This window comes from Etheostoma spectabile, chromosome 12, assembly GCF_008692095.1.
Source record: "Etheostoma spectabile isolate EspeVRDwgs_2016 chromosome 12, UIUC_Espe_1.0, whole genome shotgun sequence".
NCBI lineage: Eukaryota > Metazoa > Chordata > Actinopteri > Perciformes > Percidae > Etheostoma > Etheostoma spectabile.
In genome coordinates, this window is record NC_045744.1 from 1,516,498 (window position 1) to 1,529,404 (window position 12,907).

Genomic DNA, 12,907 nt, shown 5'->3' on the forward strand with positions numbered 1-12,907 from the left:
GGGGGGATACTCAGGGAGGTAGTGAGTGAATGGGAACCTTTGAATATCGTTCTCTCTTTCTGTCTCCCTTGACCTTTCTACCTCTCTTTCGTTCCTGTGTTGATTTCTCCGTCTCCCTGCCTTTCTGGGAAGCAGCCTGCCTGTTGTCATGATTGACAACTCATTTTAAAATGATCACCCTGGCCCTGGTGTGGGGGTCCCTTTTTTCTGTGTGTACCTACTTTGTATTTCTATTCATAAGCCGAGTGGTATCATAAAAACTTATAAGCCAAAGCTTTAGCGATAGCGAGCCAATAGCCTGAATGTTGGAAACGCCTGCATCTTTTCAGCAGCAGCAGTTGCTCAGCACTGCAGGTCCGTGTTGAATCCAGCTTGGATCAATGAACGGAGAGATCCGCAGCCCGTAGATGGATCTGGGAAACTTGAAGCCTGTAAGAGGAAAGCCTGCAGTGTAGCTAACCCTAGGCAGTGCGGGCGAGTGAATGGATGGGTTTCTCACATCCCCAGATGGCCCCAGCAGCCTGTGTGTACTTCAGGAGTGCTGTATCTCCATTCATAATTCATTGCGCTGCTGTTGTCACAGTCCATCTTTTTTTTTTTTTATGAAATCCCTGATGTGGTCCTCTGTGAAGATAAGCAGATGCACAACAGCAGATAATATACTAGCATGACCAATATTGAGTCCTATTTAATTAGGTAAGGGAATCCACTCATGGTTTAGACTCTAATCACGATATTAAAATTAATCGCTCACTCCTTCACCAACATAAGCATTTTTCCCCTTAGTGTTCTACTATGCGATTTTGTTTTGTGCATCTTTGGGGCAAGAAAGCTGCCCCTCTAAAGTACTCCGCTGCAACAGCAAAATAACATATTGGCAGTAAAATTACTTTAATCTGTTTTTGTGGTTGAGTTTCCAGCTTCTCAAATGTGAAGATGTGCTGATTTTTCTTGTGTGTTTTATCCTTTTTTTTTTAAGATTATTTTTTGGGCATTTTAGGCCTTATTCGACAGGACAGCTTGAAAGGGGAGAGGGGGGGGGGGGGAGTGATAAGCAGCAAAGGGCCGCAGGTCAGAGTAGGACCCGGGCCTGCTGCAACAAGGAGTGAACCTCTACATGGATGCCCGCTTTACCAACTGAGTTACCTGGGCACCCAAAACAAGAACTGGAATCAGTTATGATGGGGACCAAGACTCGAACATCAGGAAGTATTGCTCACATTTTGCTCATTTTCAGGTTTTTAGATTTATTTCGAATTTTTTGTATTTCCTTTTTTTTTTTTTTTTTAGAAACCATGTAAACCCATTCTGATACAACCTCTAAATACAATTATCCATCTTCAAGTTGATGAAGATGGATAATTGTATTTAGAGGTTATATCAGAATGGGTTTACATGGTTTCATAAAAAAATAAATAAACACCATACATTTGTGTTACTGCACATTGCTGCAGCTCCTCTTTTCACCCTTTGTGTTGAGCTCTCTGTTTTAGCTACAGAGTGAGACATCTCACTTTGTTCCGTCTTTGCTGGGAGTCACACATGCTCAGTAGCTAGGAAAAGGCGACTAGCCAGTCAGAAGCAGAGTATGAGTATGATTACGATGATCAGTCTGGAATAAAAATAATACATTAGTAAAGGATGAAGTTGTAGTTGCAGCCCAAAAAATAAGCATAAGCCCACAACTTCAATGGTTCATTGCACTCTTGGCTTTGGCTAACTGTTCCACTGGGACTCCGAGACATAACTCTTTATTGCTTTTCATTTTGTTACACCACAGGGAGATTAAGCTGAGGTAACATTAGTCTTTTTAATTAATATGAACATACTTGGGCGGAGTTTGTGGGCTTTTAAAACACAAAATGTGTTCTTCTCCGCTTGGACAATTAATGTTCTACATGTGATATTGGACACAGCCGTCACACTTCAGTGTTAGTTTTTTGTACTATAAATCTAGGCCCCACTGCTAACCATGCTGCACCAGCCTTGCAACCTTTGCTCTTTTCACATGGCTTTGCTTACAGCAGTGTAGGAACCAGGGACAAATACTTCTTAAAGATATTATGTGGCATTCCCAGATCTCCAATCATAAGAAAAATATACCTCTTAAGAAAAGCAGGAAGCGTGTTTCCTGTTTCCTGTCAGCCCCCTACTGAACAGGAAGTGAATTAGACCCTGCCATGCCAAGCACAGGAGGGAGGGAGGGAGGGAGGGAGGGTCATCCCAAGGCGGGAGTGTTTGTTATTATGGGATTCGAATGGCAGCATAACTGATACCAGAGCTTAAGCATTGTGGAGATTTGATCAAAGCAATAACATGTTCATAGAAACTGAGAGGGAAGGAAAATGTTATTCTGTTCCTACACACACATTTCTTTCGAAATGACAGGCATGCCATGATAAGTCAAAAGAAACCGCTTTAGATTTCCTGTGAGTCAGCTTGATGCTGAGGATGTTGCTGTGTGCTGGATATGACTTTTTCACTGTTCAAATTTGGACGTTTTTTAACGAGCTGAATCTGTGGGGCTTCTTTCTCTTTATTGGAGAGAAGCACCTTGATCTTTAACTCAGTATTTCAAGACCATTTCATGCCCCAAATTATCTTTGACATGGTTTTGAAACTGTCCCAGTTTTATAATGGTGTTTGTATTGCCCTTTTGTTGGTGCTGCCATGTTGTGATTGTCACAAGATCATGACTCGGAATCAAAGTGCAGGGGTCAAAGCTGTGCCACAGAGCTTTAGGATATAACATCACATAGTCACTAGGTTACATAATGCTTCACACTGCAAAACTATAAGTTAAAACTGATCTTCATTTGACTATTTGACTAGATCCTTTGCTCTTAGATAATTACCCAGTGACTCATAAGTCATCAGAATGGGACTTACTTAAAGATTTTCATTTTTACAGTTAATGCATATTGGTTCTAAATATCAGTAATACCTGTTTCATTAACTAATAATAGGTATCTGCTTTGAAAACGCTTTATCGGTCGACCCTTACTCTTGCCTGTTCCCACTACTCATGCTACTCATGATAATCATCAACATGTCATCATGATCTTCCTGGAGCATATCATCCAAACTGGTGCCAAGAGAAAATTCATGCCTTAAAGCAATACTACAATGTAACTTTAAGCGCAAGCTGTAGTTCCAATAAGACTGCCTGTAGGGGGACCGATGGGACGGGTAGTTCCAGCTATAGTTACCATGAGACTACCTGTAGGGGGACCGAAGGGACGGGTAGTTCCAGCTGTAGTTCCAACGAGACTACCTGTAGGGGGACCAAAGCGGCAGGTAGTGCCCGCTGTAGTTCCAATGAGACTACCTGTAGGGGGGCGATGTGGCGGGTAGTACCCGCTGTAGTTCCAATGAGACTACCTGTAGGGGGGCGATGTGGCGGGTAGTGCCCGCTGTAGTTCCAATGAGACTACCTGTAGGGGGGGCGATGAGGTGGAGCGCCTCGCTTTAGTTCCAACGAGTACTACCTGTAGGGGGCAATGTGGGGGGTAGCGCCAGCTGTAGTTCCAATGAGACTACCTGTAGGGGGCAATGTGGGTAGCGCAGCTGTATTTCCAACAGACTACCTGTAGGGGACCAAAGGGCGGGTAGTGCCCGTCGTAGTTCCAAGAGACTACCTGTAGGGGGGGCGATGTGGTGTATGCGCCACTGTAGTTCCAATGAGACTACCTGTAGGGGGGAATGTGTGGTGTTAGCGCCAGCTGTAGTTCCAATGAGACTACCTGTAGGGGGGCAATGTGGTGGGTAGCGCCAGCTGTAGTTCCAATGAGACTACCTGTAGGGGGACCAAAGCGGCGGTTAGTGCCCGCTGTAGTTCCAATGAGACTACCTGTAGGGGGGTCGAAGCGGGACAAGTTACATAGTGTTGCTTTAACCCTGACACTGTCACTTCCCTGCACAACCCATTTAATAACTGGACCAAAATTCTCTTCCATGTCCAAATGAGAATACCAGACTTTACACAACCCCCCACCCCTCCAGTGTCACTTCCCCTTGGGCCAGTAAAACGCACAATTGCCTTTCTTAGCACTGCAATGATTGGCAGGCCGAGTGGAAACAGGGAAAAAGACAACATGCAGCTCCATAAATAAACATTTGAATTCATTCTTAATTGCCTCTTTTCCCTTCAAACGTAGCGCTGTCAGAAATTTCAATTTAACTGCGGAGGGTTTAAAAACAAAAACAACTACAGAGGCCAGGAGGCGCTTCAGAAGCCACTTGGGGGGGGGGGGGCAACAGTGGGCTGTTTCCTTTGCTTTAAGGAGCATGACCACGACGACTATAGACTCAACCAGCCTGCTGCTTCCAGCCTGAAACAACATTTAGCTCTGTAATTTTACTTTGAGGATTAGACCTGTCTCTTAGATGTCTTTTATGTAGGTTTGAAGCAACATAATTTAACACGACAGTAAATTGGAAGGTGGACATGTTTTTTTACAGAAACACTTGATGTTTTAGTTGTGTTACTCACAGCTTGTTGCGTAGGTGGTACGGTGTAGTATCAGGTTGGGAACATTCTTTTTCTTTCTTTTTTTTACATATTTCTATTTTGGCCCTTAACCAAATTACATAACCTCGCTGTTGGGACACTGGTGGTCTTTCTTTCTCTTTTCTCAACATGCCAAGTAAAATATTTGTTTTTATCTCCTCCAGTGTGTTCCCACAATTACAGCTAAAAATATATATTGCTCACTGGGGTCCTAGTGTGTTTCATTAGCATCTGGTAGCATTTGTCGCCATGCTATTTTTCCTAAAGACCCTATAGAACTGTAAATCATGAAGTCCCGGGAGATGATATCTCACCAGCTCTGTAACCATGCATGCTTCATTTGGGCTTTGCAAATCGATTGGCTGAATTTACTAAAATCATACTATAGAAGTACTCAGCATGTTATTGAATAGCTATATTAGCCCTCAACATTTGTTGTATCACACACCATCCCTGTTGTGAGTGTAAGTGTGCAGAGAGCCAAGTGAATTAGCGACCATTGTTTTATTTCCCTCCCAGCTACAAGGCAGCAGTGAATGCTGGGAAGGCTCTGTGGGATTTGGTGTGATTTGATTCTCCGCGTTTGCCGAGGAGGCAACGCTCTTATTGAATCGGCTCCATTACATTTCATCTCCACCCGGGGAATAAGGGGGCTCAGAAGGAGCGGACACGGTCGTGTGTTGGATCACAAACACACCAGAAACAGCAACGCAGACAAACAGCAGTCGCTTTGGTCAGCCTTTGGTGTGTGTGTGTGTGTGTGTGTGTGTGTGTGCACGTGCACTTGACTTCATGTAGGCTGTTTACATCTGCGCTCTGTTTTTTTATGCCGGCGCTCCTCTGCATTTGTTGGATTTTTGGTTCAGGTGCACATGTTTATTGGTTGGAAATGTAGAAGACTGGGAGTGACAAGTCAAAGGTGTGTGTGTGGCAGTGTGTGTGTGTGGCACAGATAAAGTACAGTGGCAGGTATGCAGCGGCACACAATGAACACAAAGCTTGTGCCTTGTGTGAGATTCTGTAAGGATTTCTGGTGATGGTGGTTGAAAACGGGCTGGATTATCTAGCAAGGTGGCCCCAGGGCAGAAAATGAGCCGAGGGCCCCTGCTGACCCCCGTTCCTTCCACTTTTCTGTGCATTGTGTGTGTATCCTTTTGCCTACACATGACATTTTCATAATAATGCTTATTCAGACTCAGAAACCGACCAGTATACTGAAATGCTACATTTTCTGCCGTATAAACATGTTTCCAGCCAACAGGCACAGCTGTTATGACTAGACGAAGTTAGCTAGGATGTAGCAGCTAAACAACCAGGTGATTTCCTCAGGAGTTGGTGGAGACCAAAACTGAGCTAAAAGGAGAGTGAATATTGGACTTGCATTCATCAGGTGACCAAACACCAACTTCAAATGAATGCTGATGTTTCTCTGCTAGATGTGTAAATGAGTATGACATATATCTGAATATATCGTATATAACAAATTAGCAATAAAACTTTGTTATGTAACAACATCTGTTATTATGCCCAAAAAAATCAATTTAGGCATTTATCATTCTTGTTTATTGCACCATTGTGACGAAAAAAGAGCTGAGCCAGAATGCAAAAAGTTCTCGACCTACCGGTCAGTGTTCGTTCCTACCCTCACCTATGGTCATGAAGGCTGGGTCATGACCCAAAGAACCAGATCCAGGGTACAAGCGGCCGAAATGGGTTTCCTCAGGAGGGGGGCTGGTCTCCCTTAGAGATAGGGTGAGAAGCTCAGTCATCCGAGAGGAGCTCGGAGTAGAGCCGATGCTCCTTTGCATCGAAAGGAGCCAGTTGAGGTGGTTTGGACATCTGATAAGGATGCCTCTTGGGGGGGTCCCTAGGGAGGTGTTCCAGGCACATCCAGCTGGGAGGAGGCCTCGGGGAAGACCCAGGACTAGGTGGAGGGATTATATCTCCAACCTGGCCTGGGAACGCATTGGAATCCCCCAGTCGGAGCTGGTTGATGTGGCTCGAGAAAGGTTTGGGGTCCCCTGCTGGAGCGGTCCCCCCCCCCCCCGAGACCCGATACCGGATAAGCGGATGGAGATGGATGGATCATTCCAGTTTATGTTGTACTTTTGCAATTATTAAATTAACTAATTTTCAGGTTGGTAATCCAGTCTGGGTGGAAATGTCATCTGGAGAGTATGTGAACATAAAGCGCTAGGTCCAACTCATGACTAGTGAGACCAAATTTTGAACACAGTCCCAGGCAGCTTGGACTTGCTGCATTGCTCTTTCCTTAGAAATCAATTCAAACTAACTCTTAATGTATTCAGCGTTGAGTAAACACAAAGCTAATCCAACATTCCTGTCTATTGAGGGGCCTTCGAGACAAGGAGCCCCAGCTGGGGACAAAACGCATCCAAACACCAAACCAAACAGGAGTACTCAGATCTCACAGCACACATACTGTTTCCAAGTACAAAGAACGGAGAGATTTAAAAGCCTGAAAAGCTTCAGCAGGCTTAAACATCATTTTGTTGGATTTACAAATGTATGGAGAAACAGTAGGTGCCACCATTTAACACTGTGAGATGGGATCATAGAAAAAATTCTCTCAGTAAGTATACCACATAATCTACGGAACCCCGGAGGTGACATGGAAGAATAAAAGAAAAAGGACAAACGCTAAACTCAAGATCTTGACTTTGATGGAGGGAGGGAAAAAAACAAAGAAAGAACAAAAAGAAAAAAGAACATGTAGCGTGTACAATGATTCATTTTCTGTAGAAGTGAACAACAATCTTGTTCAATCCACAGAATCAGCTTTCAAAATGTTCTGCCGAGTTGAAAACTAGGATTTGATCCTGAGTCTGGCAAATTCCATTTTAAAGCCAAGTACAAGGGAACTATTCAGCTGGAAAACTGTGTGGAAAACTGGTTTGCTTGTTCTTTGCTGTCTGCTATTTTCTGCCAGACTGACCTGGAGTTGGAAGAGCTCACAGCTGTGAGTTTTCCCCCTCTTCACTACCGTTAAAGACCTGAGAAAACCCGAGCTCAGTCTTTCTGCGCCTCAGCTGCTCTGCTATCTGGCTCATAATGTGCGAATAGACCCAGAGACAAGATGCTGGCTTTCACTTCTCTGTGGAATATGGATGTGTTCTCACCACTCACTGAGCTGAACAGGATGTCTTACTACAGCTTGGGGAACATCTCTGCTCGAGGGTCATCACGAAATTGTCAAGGCCTGGTGACAAGAACAGAATTTTGATCAGCTGCCACCATATTTGGCCTCCTACTTTGCAGAGACTCACATTTTTACACCTGAGAAAAAAACTCATGGTTTTCTTTGGATCACAGTTTTGAGCCAAGGATCGGATACAATTTGGATCAGAATAAGATAGGGGGGACTTTAAATAATTTATTCAAAATAACTCATAACAATAATAACTTAATTCACCAGTGAATAGCTGTTAAACAACAAAAAACAGATGAGAAAAGGGTATTTTACGTTAACTTTGAATGCATTACGAGGTTCACCTGTTTCAAGTAAACGCACTATTTTGTCACAGTAGTGACCAAGTGCCAGTTTGTGTCTTTAGCTGCAGACTGTTGTACGTCAATGTCATATTTATTTGTATAGCACATTTCCAAGGCCGAGGCCTACCAAAGTACTTCACAGTAAAAAAGCACAAACAAATAAATATGAAACGGATACAATAGAAGACACAATAAAATAACAAATACTAAGAAAATAGAATACAACATTCATCAAGGCGGCTCCCCTCAGCCGAACGCTATTTCAAATAAATAAGTCTTCAGCAATGATTTAAAAGTGGACAAGCTTCTAGCAGTCCGCACAGCTACAGGCAACGAGTTCCACAGAGCTGGAGCAGCCACTGGAAAGGCTCGATCACCTCTGGATCTCAGTTTCAATCTAGGAACCTCTAGGACCATCAGACTGGCTGAACGGAGGTCTCTGGAGGGCCTATGCGTCCCGGTGTTGGAATCCTCCACAGTAAAATACAGTGACGCTCTTTAGCTGTCAGCAGTTTAATCCAGCTACTAGCTGACAGTAGGCTAACATTACTTATTGTAACAATAGTGTTAAGTAGCGTGATGTGCAGCGATGCTTCTGTTGTCTTTGGCCTCAGAGAGCAGCGCGTTTCGGAAGCACCTGAAACCTACGTTGCTATTTGGTCTGGCACCATGCCACATTAGCACCAGGGTTCGGTACCCATCCCCGGCTTTAAGACCCCTATTCTTGGGGAACTCAACTACCATCTACCGCTGTAATTGTGTTGCCTTTATCTTTTACCATATTATATCACATCCTACTTTCTTAAGACAATCGTGGCTATGTTCTGAGGAATATATATTAGATGCATTTTCTGTCTCTTCTCTTCCTGACTTAAGGGTTTTCTGATGAGGTTTGTCTCTTTCTTATTATTGCACAATAAAATTATTGCACAATATACATTATGTAATGCTCATTTGAGTTCTTTCAGATAAATTCCACAATAGCATCACAGACTCATGGCCTCAAACAACATTAAAGAAAGAAACATTCCCCAGGCTTTTAGTGATTGTTCCAGTTTATTGGTCTTGATGATCGCTGAGTACATATCTAATGTTTATTCTTTAGAGTTCAATTTAGTGTTTATTCAGAGCTTCTTTGTTTCCTTTTTCAAAGTAATTGAAGGGATTATTATTAAAAGACTTTGTCATACTTCTCCAGACCCTCTGTACAACCTTTTAAAGACATGATTAAATTAGTATTTTGCTGTTTTCTACACAAGAAAAGTCTCTATTCCACAAATGGAGGCTTCATCATATCTACAGTTGTGGTCAAAAGTTTTGAGAATGACACAAATATTAATTTTTACAAAGTCTGCTGCCTTACTTTTTATGAATGCAATTTGCACGTACACCAGAATGTTATGTTGAGTGATCAGATTAGTTGCAATAATTGATCATCTTAAAAACATTTCCACTGCATTTAGCCCTGCCACTAAGGGACCAGCTGACATCATCTCGGTGATTATCAGGTTAACACAGGTGAGAGTGGTGATGAGGACCAGGCCTGAGATCACTCTGTCATGCTGGGTGAGTTAGAAGAACACACTGGAAGCTTTGAAAGGAGGGGGGTGCTTGAAATCATTGTTCTTCCTCTGTTAAGCATGGTTACCTGCAAAGAAACACGTGCTGGCATCATTGCTTTGCACAAATGGCTAAAAGTCTGTGTCATCAGGCAGTAAGAGGAGCTTCAGCTGTCACAGTGTCAGGGATCAGCAGAATACAATGCTCTTACAGCGAACAAGGTGGGTTCTATCACCGCTGCTCACGCCTGCTGTTTTCCCCGCCAGAGATCCATTAAGAATAATTTAAAATGGCTGACACCATCATTTTATCATCATGTCGTATACAAACCATTAATATGAGTGTAGGGCGTGAGAGAGGTTATATTAAAGTTGGGTTCTGTCAGCCTCCATCTGCTCCTATAGGATGGGATCAGTTCTAGTGTATATGCGGACCAGGCCAGTCCTAATCCCTGGATCAAGGCCAAGAGCTACAGTAGAGAGATATGTTCTGCCCCGGGGAGTCCTTTATGGATGTTGGAGAGGACGGCTCAGCGGGCTTTTAGGGGTCATTTGGGTTTGCTCAGGTTGGAATGAGTGAAGACTTTATTTCCACAGTGCTCCTTATGCTTATTGCACAATAATAAGAGAAAGACAAACCTCATCACAAAACCCTTAAGTCAGGAAGAGAAGACGGAAAATCCATCCAATATAGTTTCCCCAGAACAAAACCACGATTGTCTTAAGAAAGTAGGATATGATGTCAATATAATATGGTCATGTATAGATCATCTGACAACTCCATATTGTTACTCAATATTCAACGTTTTGTAATCCAAGGACCCCTCTACTGAAAGAGAGACTGAGCAGGGACCCCCTACTAAATAAACTATATACAGTATATTAACTGAAGTAATAATAAACTGGGCCTAAACTAACCCCCTAAATGTCCTGGACCCATGCAGTATGTCGGAAGAGCACATGATAGATAACAGCTGGAGAAAAAATACTTAATAATTCCCCTTTAAGTGTGTTATTGATATATTCACACTAATGACGAGGATTATGTCTCATATTTATATAATGGGGATTGAAGCTGGATATTCCAAACATTTTAATAGCAGACAACATGCTGTGATCACACTAGTTAATGCCTCCCTTGAGAGCCAAATTAAGCCTTTGATCCGTGCTAGCATTCAGACTTTTTATTTAAGGGAAAGTATCCTCTGCTTACCCGGGGTTTCCCTTAGCTGTGTGTGTGTGTGTGTGTGTGTGTGTGTGTGTGTGTATATCAGAATATTCAGATCAAACTGAGCTTTCCATATAGTGATGCCCACGTTTTTCTACAGCAGTGTGTAAAGAGATAATTTGGCGCCAAAGCTGAAACGTTGAGTTTAATTGCTCCTTTGGTTTTGGGGAGGTCTGTTGTGATGACTGTTTTTAAGTCAAATGTCAATTTAATGAGTGGAATGGACCACAGTGTTCATACAGGTCCTCCCACAATCCATTATATCTGTTAAAAATCTCTTTTAATAAAATATAAATGTAGTTCAGTCAATGCAAAATCAAGGCTGGTTTGGTCTTAAAGCCTGGTTCACAATTCCATCTGCATTAATGGTAATCTACAATGTTTCTCTAATTTCCTAAAGAAATTGCTTTTGATTCACGCTCAACATGCCTACGTGTGTGTGTGTGTGTGTGTGTGTGTGTGTGTGTGTGTGTGTGTGTGTGTTCAACAGATGACTGATCGCTCACACAACTTCCCTTTTATTCCTAAAAAAAATGTGTTCTGTGGTGGATTTAAGCATTTGGCAGCAACAACCACAGTTGATCTTTTATTCTGTTATTAAAATGGTAGATAAAGGAAAAACAAAAACACTACACTAAAGGCCCATCATAACCAAAATATCAGATTCTTCTCCCTCTTTTTTGGATTGTAAGTCTGAATCTTTTCAATTTGTGATACGGCTCACTGCAGACACGGGGAAAGCCCCAGGGACACTCAGAAGGTATTAGACTGAACAACATGAAGCAAGGAGTGGTTAGTGAGGAAACACACACACACACACACACACACACACACACACACACACACACACACACACACACACACACACACACACACACACACACACACACACACACACACACACACACACACACACACACACACACACACACACACACACACACACACACACACACACCCACATGCATGCACGCATGCACACACACACACACACACAAACGCCCACGCGCACGCACACATGCACAGACACAGATGCACAGATAGACACCCACACATACACTCACACACACACAAACACCCACGCACACATGCACAGACACATACACAAACACACACGCACAGACACATACACACACACACACACGCAAGTGCATGCACACACAGACACACACACAAACACACACACACAGGTCAGGAGCTTCCAAATGATGAACACATGAATGTCTTGGTGGTATGTTTGAGAATAAGTCTGTGTGTGTGCGTGTGTGTGTGTGCGTGTGCGTGTGCGTGCGTGGTATTGACCATGTCTGATAGTGTGATGATGTCATCCTCTCGTGTTTGGTGCCAGACTGACTGTCCATCGGAAGACCCTCAATGTCGACTTTTTTTTTTTTTTTTCTTCTTCAAATATCAAACATGGGAAATAAAGTAACGCACATGCCGTACACAACTACTAAATGTATTAAACAAAGCAAAAACATCCTAGGTGGGAAATAAAAAATGGAGACCATTGTGCTGTAGGAGGGCGTCCTAAAACCTTCCCATACATGCAGTAAAATGCTAGTCGTAGCTTAGCGTTGATCTGGAGCTAAAGCAGCTCATTAGTTTTACCTGCAGTGACAGTAAACTAAGCACATCATATGTACATGTAATCATTTTGTTACACATATAGTGATTGACACATCTAAGAGTACTCACACTAATATATTTTTTAATCTCAAATCAAGGCAAAGCTGTATTAATTCTGTCCATTTCACCCACTTTTTAATTTCAGACACAGTTCTCAAATGGTAAATGTTGTGTTAACACAACCATGAATAATACAAGTGAATAAAGTGCAGTTTAAAATGTATTTAAAGGGACATACTACAGTATCTGATCCAATCAAAGAAAAGGCAAACAAGGTAACAAAGCATGCTGTGCCAACTTTGACAGCTTTTGAAACTCTGTGTTCCAGATTTGGCTTTGGAACCATCAAAGTATTGCAATTTGACACCTCGTTCTTTTGTTGGCAAAGTGAAATCACCTTTGATTTTCATTTACTTTCCACTATTTCTCCAAGGCAAACCAAAGATTCAAACTTTCTTTCTCAAAAGT

The 12,907-nt window shown here is 42.6% G+C and overlaps 1 protein-coding gene across 9 annotated transcripts in view; it reads left to right on the plus strand.

Moving 5' to 3' along the window:
• The window catches only part of pard3ab (par-3 family cell polarity regulator alpha, b), a 351,497-nt gene that overhangs the window by 286,145 nt on the left and 52,445 nt on the right, over window positions 1-12,907 (plus strand). The window lies entirely within an intron of this gene.